We start from the raw sequence: 15,092 nt of genomic DNA on the forward strand, positions 1-15,092 counted from the left end.
TTTCACTTGGCTACTCTCCTACATTCTCTCCTACATTTTAGGAACACTACCCACTCCTACATTTTAGGAAGCTAGGGTTTCTATCTTTTATGTTCCCATTGGTGCACTTCCATTTCTGTCCGCCACTATTGGCCTTCCAAATTCGTCCATTCCCACTTCATTTTGCCCCCACATTTGTGTCTTACCTTCTTGGTTACTCTTATGGCAAAAGTGGTGACAATTATTGGATTTGAGCGGCCTTTCTCAACTACAGAACCCAACAGGTAAAAGTATTTGGTAAGTCAATTAGAGTGACATCCATATACACGAGTGCGAGTGGATACACGTAAGGGAGCGTGAAAGCCAACATCTTCGGTTTCGTTGCTAACTTTTTGCAGGTTCCCTCATACGTCATGGCGAAAAGCTAGCCCACAACATTGTCTTCCTGATCCTAAGGGAGTCAAAGAAGTGGCATTACGCGGTGTAGATGAGCAATTGGACCTCGTCAAATCTCAGTTGCTTGGTTGGTTTTATACTCGTTGCGGTGTCAAAGATAAAATTTGTAGCTTGCCCATTGATGGGAGTTGTGAAGTCATCCTTGCAAGTGCTATCATGGTTGAGAAATTAAATCTTCCAACCATTGATCATCTTCAACTGTACAAGTTAATGAGCACTCATGGTGTTGTTTGGGTTACTAAGCACACACTTGTACCTATTCAAATCGGCAAATATGTGGACGAGGTGTTGTGTGATGTAGTCCCAATTCAAGTGACACCTGTGTTGTTGGGCAAAGCATGGATGTCGAGGCGAGAAGTTAAATATGACGGACATACTAATAAGTATGCCTTCTTATTTAATAGTCGTCGTTTTGTACTTGTATCTCTTACTTATGACCAGCATTGTATTGATCTAGCATACATGAAAATGTGCTTGAGTGAGCGCTATAGAATGGAGAAAAGGCTAGATGAGGGAATTGTGCCTGAAGAGTTAAAACCCGAGGGAGTTGAAAGCAGCGAGATGAAAGGGTCAGCTGTTGAACTAGAAAAAGAGATGGAAAAATCTGATGAGATGGGTGGTAAAAAGGAAGAAAAGAGAGAAAGTGGGCTGATCTTGAACAACCCGGTGAAGGCCTATTATTTTCCTAACGAACTTACCTTTGCTTTGTTTAGTGTTTCTTCTTTTATACAGATCAGGCAAAGGGAAGTTGAGCTGTTCTTAGTGCGTTCCATTCCAAAATCAATTATAGGCTTTGCAAGCCTCCAAGAGTTAAACCCCGTTGGTATCCATTCATGGAACAATGTCAACTCAAATCAGTCCACACCAAAAGGGAGTTGATTCGAGCTCATCTTGAAGGGAACACTCCACATTTTGGGAATGGTTGTGTACCAAGGGTTCGTTTAAAGAACAAGTACCTCAATGACCATTGTGATTTTCGTCTTGCTCTTAGTACACATGAAGCTCCAACATCACCAAATCCGCCATGGGACCTTGCAAGTGTGTTCTGGCCGGAGTTCGATTTCATGGGATACACTTCACACCACTTTGAGGACCCTTACCTCGTGACCACAAACGATCAAGTTGAGCACACATTGAAGATAGTTTGTGAGATTCAAGGTTCGACAAGGGTTATTTCCAACTTAGCACGTGGGTTTTGCATTGGATGACATCTGTAGCAGTCGTAACAAGATTGAGTCAAAGGCATGTAACTCGTCTTGTCACCATTCGTGCTTCAATTTGTGGGCAAATTGCTTTCAAGAGAAGGGGAATTATACAAACAAGAGGAGCCATTGGAGTAAAGCCATGAGTTTTTCTTGGCTGGGTTGTGAGCATTTTCAAACTAACCAAGAGACATGAGCACCGAATCATAGTATGAGGCCCAATATGTGGTGGCATTAGATTTGGGCTTCATACTACCAACGCTTGTAGTATCATCCATTTCTATCCGGATTTGAGGACAAATCCTTCTCAAGTGGAGGGGACTGATGTGTGCATGGACCTTAGCCCAAGTAATGATCCAGTTCGAGTTCCATTGGGCCCTGTCACACGTGCACGGGCCAAGCGCTTCAAGGAGTCCCTTCAAGCTCTTGTGTGAAATGTTCAAGACCAACAAGGTGTCCATCGGGATATTGAAGGCTTGGAAGGTGATAATCAAGTTGTCTACATGATGATCCAAGCCCACGAAGAGAACCAATGAAGGTTTGGTCGACTAAGCCCTAGGCCTTAGTGTTAGGTTCAATTGCTTAGAGTTGGATTAGATTAGTTTATTTGAGTCATGGCCCGGCCCACCTTGTCCAAGGAGTGGCCGACCTTCCTTGTCTAGTTTCTTAGGGTTTCATTAGCCCCTTAGCCTATATAAAGGCTCACTTTGTATGATTAACGGGTGCACAATTTTGATAATAAAATTCTGATTTGTTTCTCTTCGACTTATTGAGAGCATTCGAACCTTAACTTGCTTGGCAAGGGTTCTTGAGCAATCTTGCGTATTGTCCTTGATTGTTCTACCGACCTATCCACTAGAGTATTCACCTCAATTGGAGTCGCCGTTCTACCACCTTCAATCAATTCGTGTCGTCCGTTTTGGTTTTAGGTTCCACAATCCAAGCGCTGGACAACCTCACTAGATCCTTGGGCAAGCGTCTTACGTGTCTCGAAACGAGTTGATCGAGAACCGTATCAGTTGGCTTCAGAGCTTAGGTGAAGGTATCTTTCGTCATATCCTTGTTTTTCGTAGTTGCGTCGAAGGGTTTTTGTGTTTTGTCCGCTGCCTTGTTAAAAAACAAAAGAAGAAAAAAATGACACTGTTCACCGTTGCTGTTCACCGACACTATCCACGTTACTGTTTATCCGAACACAAAATCTGTTAGTGTGTTATCCCTTTTGTGTTTGTGTCTAGTTTGTCGATAATTTCTGTCCAAAATTTGCCGAAAGGTTGTGTTCCCAAATCTGTCTTGGTCGTTAGTCATCACTTGAGCAACAAGAAAACAAGTGGGGCGGCGTCTATGGTTTCATTTGCACTAGGGTTTCTTTGTTTCAAATCTGTCCGAGTATTGCTTGCTTCATCCAAGTTGTTTACTTAATTTCCAAATTCATTTTGGAAACTAAGTAAAGCACTTGGATAACTCCTTTGTTTTCACTTGGCTACTCTCCTACATTCTCTCCTACATTTTAGGAACACTACCCACCCCTACATTTTAGGAAGCTAGGGTTTCTATCTTTTATGTTCCCATTGGTGCACTTCCATTTCTGTCCGCCACTATTGGCCTTCCAAATTCGTCCATTCCCACTTCATTTTGCACCCACATTTGTGTCTTACCTTCTTGGTTACTCTTATGGCAAAAGTGGTGACAATTATTGGACTTGAGCGGCCTTTCTCAACTACAGAACCAAACAGGTAAAAGTTTTTGGTAAGTCAATTAGAGTGACATCCATATACACGAGTGCGAGTGGATACACGTTAGGGAGCGTGAAAGCTAACATCTTCGGTTTCGTTGCTAACTTTTTGCAAGTTCCCTCATACGTCATGGCGAATACAAGAAGCATAAAAGCTAGCCCACAACATTGTCTTCCTGATCCTGAGGGAGTCAAAGAAGTGGCATTACGCAGTGTTGCTTGGTTGGTTTTATACTCGTTGCGGTGTCAAAGATAAAATTTGTAGCTTGCCCATTGATGGGAGTTGTGAAGTCATCCTTGCAAGTGCTATCATGGTTGAGAAATTAAATCTGTGAGAACTCGCAAATTTCTTGTATTTTTCTCAAAAATACCCAATTATTTCACAATAAGTGTAAGTAAACCCTGAAAATAGGGTTTTACGCTTCGGTTTCAAGTTTGGAGCAAAATTAGGGTTTTCGCGATTTTTCGCCGGATGAATTTTCGGTACAGAGTAAGGATTAAATTTGAGGATTAAAAGTGACTTTTAAGTGAGAAATAATATGTGATTGGTAGCAATGATATAAGGTTAGTGAATGGGAAGTAAAAACCCTAGTACGTGAGTTTTTAAGAAAAACGGCGCGAACCGGCGGGTCCCGCGCACTACCGATTGAACGCACCACTTGACCACCATTTTTCTCACCAAACAAATTTATTGAACTTGAGCAAAATATCTTCTCTCTTGGCAGCAAGTTTGACAGAAATTGTGGCTCATATGCAAGGGAAAGAAAGAGAAAAATTTTGTGGTCAAGGTTAGGCCAAGTGTTGGTCAAAAATTGTGGTCACAATTAGCTCTAATCTTCTTGTCTTCCTATAAGATAACTAAGCTCCATCTTCCCTCATTTTTTCTTGCTAAGTGCTGAGCTAAGGGAGAGAGAAAAGGAGAGCAAGATAAACAAAATTTCCTTCTTGATTTGCTTCAACCCAAGTAAGAAATCCAATTCTAAACCGATTAAAGTACTAAGTGTGAGTTAGGAAGCTTGAAGAACCAAGAAATATCAAAGGGGGTGAAGGATCACTCTACCAAGCCTTGCTTTTGAGGTACCAACATTTGATCATGATCTTTGTTGCTTTGAATCTTGCTTTAAGATGTGTTTTAGCTTAAGTTTTGGCTTGATTTCATGATTATGCAAGTGGGTGTGATGAATTTGGAAGTTTTCCCCAATTTATATGATGAACTAGGGCTTGATGAATTTCTGCCCAATTTGTTGTATGAAGTATATATGTTGAAATTAAGGTTATAAGAGAGGCTTTGGTAGTGATTAGACCAAGAAATTAAAGAAAGTTCCATTGTTTACAAAAAATTCCAGAATCTGGAAAATTTTTCCCAACATTCTGTCCGAATTTGAATCCCTATGTTAGAGGCCGAATTGGCCTTAGGTCAAAGAAGGAAAGTTGTAGAGAATGTTATTTTATAGGTTCCTACAAAATTTCAGCTCAATCGGAGCAACGTAGGATGTGAAAAGTCCAAAATACCCTTACTGTTTTAAGTATTTCCCAAGCAGTCCGTGTGATCAGTTAAGTCCAGTTTATCACGTTTTTCGACTAGGATCCATTCTGATTTAGCTTTTTGCCAAAACATGAAAGTTGTATTATTCTGAATTATCTTTCAAATGCCTCTAAGAACACCTGATTCGGACTTGTGTACTCTGAGTTATGTCCATTACAGTGTTCTGCGTTTAAACAGCCGACGAATTGGTTTCTGGTTTAGTAATTCGAGAATTTGACCAAGTTACGTTAGAAACTGGACTAAATGACCTTCATAAACATTGTAGCCCTAAGTCTTAGCTTCGAAACGGTATAGTTTTCGTCTTAATCCGATAAGCGTAGCCTCGGATAAGTTATTTCCGCTTTCATACGTCAAATCTGTCTTTTGCTAAATTGAATTTCTGCACTTGTTATTACTGTATTTCTTATTCTTATGATATTGTGAGCCTATGGAATGGCTCTTGACTTGAATTGCTTATGTGTGATGTTGGGTTGTGGTTGAGGAAAAATAATGAAGCCAAAATGGCTGGAAAATTAGGTAAACACAAAGGGCGTGCTGCCCAAATTTTCGCCCGAGGGCTAGGTTTCTATTTGAACTTGTATACTTTTGTTAGGCCAATACCATGACCGGTTTTCCATTTTAAAACATGATTTTTCATCCTTGGGTTCAAACAACCCTCTTCTTACTTGAAAGTCATCTTTACACGTTTTACTCCTAATTAGTCGGGTTTCTTTGTTTCCCTTAAATGTTCTGCTCGATAAACTGTAATATGTTCTCTTGTTCAACCTTAGGTTTCATTGGTGACTAAGGGTAATATCCGGAAGGATATTTTGCACGTTATTTTGCATATCTAGGTGAGTGTTCCTTATTTGACTTTATGGCTTGTTGTTATCATTTGCTAATGTGTTAATTGCTTTTAATGATTTCCAAAATGAGCTTTCTAGGCGAGTGTGTACTTTATCGCACTCGACCTAAATAACTGTGCAATTTTCAAGGATTTAATGATTGAAATGTTACTTGCGCATGAATGTAAGCCTTTTGGGCTGAACTGGCCATTGCCCCTTGTTACCGGTCGTCTCAAGCCAGAAGCGGACTCGGTCGGGCGATTAGGGACTTGGGTGAACGTTTGGTATACTCGAGTATTACCCTGTAGGTTGGTGGAGACTGGCCAACGGCCAGGACGGGGGTGAATGAATGAACGAACGAACGAACGAACGAACGAACGAACGAGGGTTTATTGATAAACGAAAAATGCATTTTCAAATGATTGGAGGAATAAGGGGAAATGTCAGGAGAACGAATGAACGAATTGCTCCTTGTGAGCCGTATCCTTTTAATGAATGTTACTATTGCTTTCCATTGTAAATGTTTCTTGAATTATTGATACTCCATGTTTAATGTATTGAATTGATTGTTTGATTGTTTGATTATCTGTTTGGAACCTCACTGAGCTTTTAGCTCACCCCTTTAGTTTTGTTTTCCTTAACAGGGGACGGCGAGCAGGATGAGAGCATAGACTAGCCTAGTCTAGGTCTTTTGTTTCTTTTGTAATGGTTCTCGCCCTAGTGCTTGGCACTGGCTAGTTGTATGGTGAAGTGAGAACCTTTGTACATTTGATGGTTGTACTTCCTTTTGAGATAGCAATGTATATAAGTTCCACTTTAAGTTTGGATTGCTGCCCTATTTATTCTTGTGATTTGTTCTGGATTTGATTAAAGAACGACTGAGTCCCGGCGAGAGCTGGGCAGGCGGCCCGCCGAACCCTCTGGTACGCCTTAGGGGGAGGTGGGGTCGTTACAAAATCTTCCAACCATTGATCATCTTCAACTGTACAAGTTGATGAGCACTCATGGTGTTGTTTGGGTTACTAAGCACACACTTGTACCTATTCAAATCGGCAAATATGTGGACGAGGTGTTGTGTGATGTAGTCCCAATTCAAGTGACACCTGTGTTGTTGGGCAAAGCATGGATGTCGAGGCGAGAAGTTAAATATGACGGACATACTAATAAGTATGCCTTCTTATTTAATAGTCGTCGTTTTGTGCTTGCATCACTTACTTATGACCAGCTTTGTATTGATCTAGCATACATGAAAATGTGCTTGAGTGAGCGTTATAGAATGGAGAAAAGGCTAGATGAGGGAATTGTGCCTGAAGAGGTAAAACCCGAGGGAGTTGAAAGCAACGAGATGAAAGGGTCAGCTGTTGAACTAGAAAAAGAGATGGAAAAATCTGATGAGATGGGTGGTAAAAAGGAAGAAAAGAGAGAAAGTGGGCTGATCTTGAACAACCCGGTGAAGGCCTATTATTTTCCTAACGAACTTACCTTTGCTTTGTTTAGTGTTTCTTCTTTTATACAGATCAGGCAAAGAGAAGTTGAGCTGTTCTTAGTGCGTTCCATTCCAAAATCAATTATAGGCTTTGCAAGCCTCAAAGACTTAAACCCCGTTGGTATCCATTCATGGAATAATGTCAACTCAAATCAGTACACACCAAAAGGGAGTTGATTCGAGCTCACCTTGAAGGGAACACTCCACATTTTGGGGATGGTTGTGTACCAAGGGTTCGTTTAAAGAACAAGTGCCTCAATGACCATTGTGATTTTCGTCTTGCTCATAGTACACATGAAGCTCCAACATCACCAAATCCGCCATGGGACCTTGCAAGTGTGTTCTGGCCGGAGTTCAATTTCATGGGATACACTTCACACCACTTTGAGGACCCTTACCTCGTGACCACAAACGATCAAGTTGAGCACACATTGAAGATAGTTTGTGAGATTCAAGGTTCGGCAAGGGTTATTTACCAACTTAGCACTTGGGTTTTGCATTGGATGACATCTGTAGCAATCGTAACAAGATTGAGTCAAAGGCATCTAACTCGTCTTGTCACCAATTTGTGGGCAAATTGCTTTCAAGAGGAGGGGAATTATACAAACAAGACGAGCCATTGGAGTAAAGCCATGAGTTTTTCTTGGCTGGTTGTGAGCATTTTCAAACTAACCAAGAGACATGAGCACCGAATCATAGTATGAGGGCCAATATGTGGTGGCATTAGATTTGGGCTTCATACTACCAACACTTGTAGTATCATCCATTTCTATCCGGATTTGAGGACAAATTCTTCTCAAGTGGAGGGGACTGATGTGTGCACGGACCTTAGCCCAAGTAATGATCCAGTTCGAGTTCCATTGGGCCCAGTCACACGTGCACGGGCCAAACGCTTCAAGGAGTCCCTTCAAGCTCTTGTGTGAAATGTTCAAGCCCAACAAGGAGTCCATCGGGATATTGAAGGCTTGGAAGGTGATAATCAAGTTGTCTACATGATGATCGAAGCCCACGAAGAGATCCCATGAAGGTTGGGTCGACTAAGCCCTGGGCCTTAGTGTTAGGTTCAATTGCTTAGAGTTGGATTAGGTTAGTTTATTTGAGTCATGGCCCGGCCCACCTTGTCCAAGGAGTGGCCGACCTTCCTTGTCTAGTTTCTTAGGGTTTTATTAGCCCCTTAGCCTATATAAAGGTTCACTTTGTATGATTAACGGGTGCACAATTTCGATAATAAAATTCTGATTTGTTTCTCTTCGACTTATTGAGAGCATTCGAACCTTAACTTGCTTGGCAAGGGTTCTTGAGCAATCTTGCGTATTGTCCTTGATTGTTCTACCGACCTATCTACTAGAGTATTCACCTCAATTGGAGTCGCCGTTCTACCACCTTCAATCAATTCGTGTCGTCCGTTTTGGTTTTAGGTTCCACAATCCAAGCGCTGGACAACCTCACTAGATCCTTGGGCAAGCGTGTTACGTGTCTCGAAACGAGTTGATCGAGGACCGTATCAGTTGGCTTCAGAGCTTAGGTGAAGGTATCTTTCGTCATATCCTTGTTTTTCGTAGTTGCGTCGAAGGGTTTTTGTGTTTTGTCCGCTGCCTTGTTAAAAAAAAAACAAGAAGAAAAAAATGACACTGTTCACCGTTGCTGTTCACCGACACTGTTCACGTTACTGTTTATCCGAACACAAAATCTGTTGGTGTGTTATCCCTTTTGTGTTTGTGTCTAGTTTGTCGATAATTTCTTTCCAAAATTTGCCGAAAGGTTGTGTTCCCAAATCTGTCTTGGTCGTTAGTCATCACTTGAGCAACAAGAAAACAAGTGGGGCGGCGGCTAGGGTTTCTACTTGCGGCTAGGGTTTCTACTTGCGGCTAGGGTTTCATTTACACGAGTGCGAGTGGATACACGTAAGGGAGCGTGAAAGCCAACATCTTCGGTTTCGTTGCTAACTTTTTACAGGTTCCCTCATACGTCATGGCGAATACAAGACGCATAAAAGCTAGCCCACAACATTGTCTTCCTGATCCTAAGGGAGTCAAAGAAGTGGCATTACACGGTGTAGATGAGCAATTGGACCTCGTCAAATCTCAGTTGCTTGGTTGGTTTTATACTCGTTGCGGTGTCAAAGATAAAATTTGTAGCTTGCCCATTGATGGGAGTTGTGAAGTCATCCTTGCAAGTGCTATCATGGTTGAGAAATTAAATCTTCCAACCATTGATCATCTTCAACTGTACAAGTTGATGAGCACTCATGGTGTTGTTTGGGTTACTAAGCACACACTTGTACCTATTCAAATCGGCAAATATGTGGACGAGGTGTTGTGTGATGTAGTCCCAATTCAAGTGACACCTGTGTTGTTGGGCAAAGCATGGATGTCGAGGCGAGAAGTTAAATATGACGGACATACTAATAAGTATGACTTCTTATTTAATAGTCGTCGTTTTGTGCTTGTATCACTTACTTATGACCAGCTTTGTATTGATCTAGCATACATGAAAATGTGCTTGAGTGAGCGTTAAAGAATGGAGAAAAGGCTAGATGAGGGAATTGTGCCTGAAGAGGTAAAACCCGAGAGAGTTGAAAGCAACGAGATGAAAGGGTCAGCTGTTGAACTAGAAAAAGGGATGGAAAAATCTGATGAGATGGGTGGTAAAAAGGAAGAAAAGAGAGAAAGTGGGCTGATCTTGAACAACCCGGCGAAGGCCTATTATTTTCCTAACGAACTTACATTTGCTTTGTTTAGTGTTTCTTCTTTTATACAGATCAGGCAAAGGGAAGTTGAGCTGTTCTTAATGCGTTCCATTCCAAAATCAATTATAGGCTTTGCAAGCCTCCAAGAGTTAAACCCCGTTGGTATCCATTCATGGAACAATGTCAACTCAAATCAGTCCACACCAAAAGGGAGTTGATTCGAGCTCATCTTGAAGTGAACACTCCACATTTTGGGGATGGTTGTGTACCAAAGGTTCGTTTAAAGAACAAGTGACCATTGTGATTTTCGTCTTGCTCTTAGTACACATGAAGCTCCAACATCACCAAATCCGCCATAGGACCTTGCAAGTGTGTTCTGGCCGGAGTTCGATTTTATGGGATACACTTCACACCACTTTGAGGACCCTTACCTCGTGACCACAAACGATCAAGTTGAGCACACATTGAAGATAGTTTGTGAGATTCAAGGTTCGGCAAGGGTTATTTACCAACTTAGCACTTGGGTTTTGCATTGGATGATATCTGTAGCAATCGTAACAACATTGAGTCAAAGGCATGTAACTCGTCTTGTCACCATTCGTGCTTCAATTTGTGGGCAAATTGCTTTCAAGAGGAGGGGAATTATACAAACAAAAGGAGCCATTGGAGTAAAGCCATGAGTTTTTCTTGGCTGGTTGTGAGCATTTTCAAACAAACCAAGAGACATGAGCACCGAATCATAGTATGAGGGCCAATATGTGGTGGCATTAGATTTGGGCTTCATACTACCAACGCTTGTAGTATCATCCATTTCTATCCGGATTTGAGGACAAATCCTTCTCAAGTGGGGGGGACTGATGTGTGCACGGACCTTAGCCCAAGTAATGATCCAGTTCGAGTTCCATTGGGCCCAGTTACACGTGCACGGGCCAAACGCTTCAAGGAGTCCCTTCAAGCTCTTGTGTGAAATGTTCAAGACCAACAAGGAGTCCATCGGGATATTGAAGGCCTGGAAGGTGATAATCAAGTTGTCTACATGATGATCGAAGCCCACAAAGAGAGCCCATGAAGGTTTGGTCAACTAAGCCCTAGGCCTTAGTGTTAGGTTCAATTGCTTAGAGTTGGATTAGGTTAGTTTATTTGAGTCATGGCCCGGCCCACCTTGTCCAAGGAGTGGCCGACCTTCCTTGTCTAGTTTCTTAGGGTTTTATTAGCCCCTTAGCCTATATAAAGGCTCACTTTGTATGATTAACGGGTGCACAATTTTGATAATAAAATTCTGATTTGTTTCTCTTCGACTTATTGAGATCATTCGAACCTTAACTTGCTTGGCAAGGTTCTTGAGCAATCTTGCGTATTGTCCTTGATTGTTCTACCGACCTATCCACTAGAGTATTCACCTCAATTGGAGTCGCCGTTCTACCACCTTCAATCAATTCGTGTCGTCCGTTTTGGTTTTAGGTTCCACAATCCAAGCGCTGGACAACCTCACTAGATCCTTGGGCAAGCGTGTTACGTGTCTCGAAACGAGTTGATCGAGGACCGTATCAGTTGGCTTCAGAGCTTAGGTGAAGGTATCTTTCGTTATATCCCTGTTTTTCGTAGTTGCGTCGAAGGGTTTTTGTGTTTTGTCCGCTACCTTGTTTAAAAAAAAGAAGAAAAAAATGACACTGTTCACCGTTGCTGTTCACCGACACTGTCCACGTTACTGTTTATCCGAACACAAAATCTGTTGGTGTGTTATCCCTTTTGTGTTTGTGTCTAGTTTGTCGATAATTTCTGTCCAAAATTTGCCGAAAGGTTGTGTTCCCAAATCTGTCTTGGTCGTTAGTCATCACTTGAGCAAGAAGAAAACAAGTGGGGCGGCGGCTAGGGTTTCTACTTGCGGCTAGGGTTTCATTTGCAATAGGGTTTCTTTGTTTTAAATCTGTCCGACTATTGCTTGCTTCATCCAAGTTGTTTACTTAATTTCCAAATTCATTTAGGAAACTAAGTAAAGCACTTGGATAACTCCTTTATTTTCACTTGGCTACTCTCCTACATTCTCTCCTACATTTTAGGAACACTACCCACTCCTACATTTTAGGAAGCTAGGGTTTCTATCTTTTATGTTGCCCTTGGTGCACTTCCATTTCTGTCCGCCACTATTGGCCTTCCAAATTCTTCCATTCCCACTTCATTGTGCACCCACATTTGTGTCTTACTGTGACGACCCCACCTCCCCCTAAGGCGTACCAAAGGGTTCGGCAGACCGCCTGCCCAGCTCTCGCCAGGACTCACTCCCTATCTCAAACGATTCATGTACACACATCCATGAACCATAAATAACATTCCCAATTCAAGCTTATAATTTACATTGATAGAAATCGAGGTACAAAATCTCAATATACTCAAACTGGTTCAAGGCGTATACAACCCAAATACAAAACATTCTATTCGAGGAATAGCACGAGTACAAGTCAAAAATCAAACAACTAGTCTATGCTAGACTTTACATATCTCGCACCTCGCTCGTACCCCTGAAAGGAAAACAAATGGAGTGGAATGAGCTAAAAGCCCAGTGAGGTTCCAAATAGCAAATTGACCATTATTTATAAGTACGAGTTTTCGTTATAGCCAAGTAACGAGCATAAAGTGTTCATGAAGTGTTCATAAATGTGAACAGTAACACGTCAAGTAGCAATCTTAAAATGAGCGAGTGTAAAAGTTTTTCAAAAGAAACAATAATCCAACAAACAATAAGTATTCCAAAGCGTAAGGATACGGATGGCTCTCAGGAGCCAAATTCCCCTTTGCATTACCAGAAGCTTGATCACGTAGTAGTTGACACTCCGTCAACTTTCAAGTAAGTAACCAATCCAGTAGAACACCACTTAAACGACTCTCCGTCCACCGTTCAACCCCCAGCTGGGCCCAAAATCCTCAAGAACACGGGTGGTAATACTCGAGTATACCGATTAGTCGAGGAGATATCACTCCACTCGACAATACAAGAGACCCAGGGTTCGTTACCCAATCGACCAAGCCCTTGCCGGCTCGACTAGAGTAACTCGCCACAGGGTTTCTGGAATTCCAGGAAGTGCGCGCATCATAATCAAGTATATCAAGTCAATTGCAACAATAAACAAGTATATCACGTAAGGGCAAGTGCGATAAAGTACACTCTTGCCCTATCAATTCACGTATATAACATGTACTCATATTGGTCACGTATCAAGTTCAAGTATCTAGTGCAATTCGGTATTTGAAAGCACTCACCAAAAGATATAGTGCCTTTACTGGTCACTTTCAGGTTATACTCCGGGTTCGGAGTCCAAATCTGCGATAAAACTTAGTTTGAGAACTTTGAAACATGACTAAGATTCGAAACTTAGACGTTTCGTTCAATAAAATCAAGAAATTGAAATTCGCTCGGATAGTAGTCGTGAAACACTTGCTCGCTTTTTAAACGGTAAAACTTTGTAACATTTATACTTGAAAATGCCATGCGAGTCGAAAGTACAAGAGAAACATATTTCAAATAGTCATTATTTCATTTCTCAAGGGTACAAGTTCGGCCAAGTCCTTCCTTATATACCTCGGAACAAGAATACTCAAGTACCCTAGATGGTTCAAGCAGTAATCACTTTTAACCCTTACTCAAGTTGCAAGTAGTTCCCTAGACCTCGAGCGTAAATTTGGGCAGCATGCCCTTTGTGTTTACCTAATTTTCCAGCCATTTAGGCTTCATTATTTTTCTCAACCACAACCCAACATCATATATCTCAACAATTCAAGCCAAAAGCCGTTCCATAGGCTCACAATATCATAAAAACAAGATTCACAACAATTACAAGTGCAGAAATTCAACTTAGCACAAGACAGATTTGACGTACGAATGCGGAAATAACATATCCGAGGCTACGCTTACCGGATTGAGGCGTAACCTATGACGTTTCGAAGCTAAGACACAGAGCTACAATGTTCATGAAGGTCACTTAATCCAGTTTCTAATGTAAATTGGTCAAATTCTCCAATTACCAAACCTGAAATCAATTCACCGGCTGTTTAAATGCAGAACACTGTAATGGACATAACCCAGTGTACACAAGTCCGAATCAGGTGTTCTTAGAGGCATTTTAAAGCTACTTCAGAGCACTACAACTTTCATGTTTTGGTCCAGAGCTAAATCAGAATGGATCCTGGTCAAAAATCGTGATAAACTGGACTGAACTGAAGAAACGGACTACTGGGAAATTCTTAAAGCAGTAGGGGTATTTTGGACTTTTCACGTTCTGTGTTGCTCCGATTGAGCTGAAATTTTGTAGGCACCTATAAAACACCATTCTCTACAACTTTCCTTCTTTGACTAAAGGCCAATTCGGCCTCTAACATACAGATACAATTTCGGACAGAATGCTTGGGAAATTTTCCAGAAATCTGGAATTTTTAGCTCTAAGTGTAGTTTCCTCAAATTTCTGGTTCCAATCACCACTAAACAACCTTATATAACTTTAATTGCAACATTCATGCATCATACATCAACTTGAGCAGAAAATCAGGAACCCTAGTTCATCAAATAAATTGGGGAAAACTACTAAAACATGCTCATCATCCATAATCTCACCATAAAATCAAGTTGCCCATCTTAATTTAACCAAATTAAAAGCAAAACTTGGAGAGATAATCTCTCTTACCTTGAGTAGAGGTCACTAAGAGTAGTCCAAGCTTCCTTCCTTCAAAAACTTACCACAAATCAACACTTAGTCACTCAAGAACAAGTTTAATCGGTTTACTTTGTTTATTTTCTCACTAAGTTGTTGGATTTGAAGATGAAATGGAAGGTTTGCTCTCTTGTTTTTCCTCTCTCTCACTCACGGTTCTTCAGCAGCAAAATGAAGAGGAATGAAGCTAAGTGTTGGTCTTATAAGAAGTAAGAAGGTTAGAGTTAATTATGACCACAAATTTCTACTAACACTTGGACTAATCTTGTCCACTAATTTTTCTCTTTCTTCCCCTTGCTTCTTAGCCACAAATTTCGGTCCTTCTTAGCTGAATATAAGAAGATATTTTGGCTCAAATATCAATGAGCTTGTGGTGCAAGAAAGTGGTAGTCCAGTGGTGCGTTCAAACGGTAGTGCGCGGGACCCGCCGGTTCGCGCCGTTTTCTTAAAAACTCACGTACTAGGTTTTTTTCTT

At 41.3% G+C, this 15,092-nt stretch overlaps 1 long non-coding RNA gene across 1 annotated transcript; it reads right to left on the minus strand.

The window, feature by feature from the left end:
* Positions 1 to 12,413: 12,413 nt before the first annotated feature.
* Positions 12,414 to 14,771, minus strand: LOC140035965 (uncharacterized). Its single transcript, XR_011839860.1, has 3 exons — positions 14,591 to 14,771; positions 13,173 to 13,233; positions 12,414 to 12,433 (listed from the first exon to the last, which is right to left on the minus strand). It is a non-coding gene; the product is annotated as an uncharacterized lncRNA (long non-coding RNA).
* Positions 14,772 to 15,092: the final 321 nt, after the last annotated feature.

Source organism: Coffea arabica, chromosome 2c (assembly GCF_036785885.1).
Source record: "Coffea arabica cultivar ET-39 chromosome 2c, Coffea Arabica ET-39 HiFi, whole genome shotgun sequence".
NCBI lineage: Eukaryota > Viridiplantae > Streptophyta > Magnoliopsida > Gentianales > Rubiaceae > Coffea > Coffea arabica.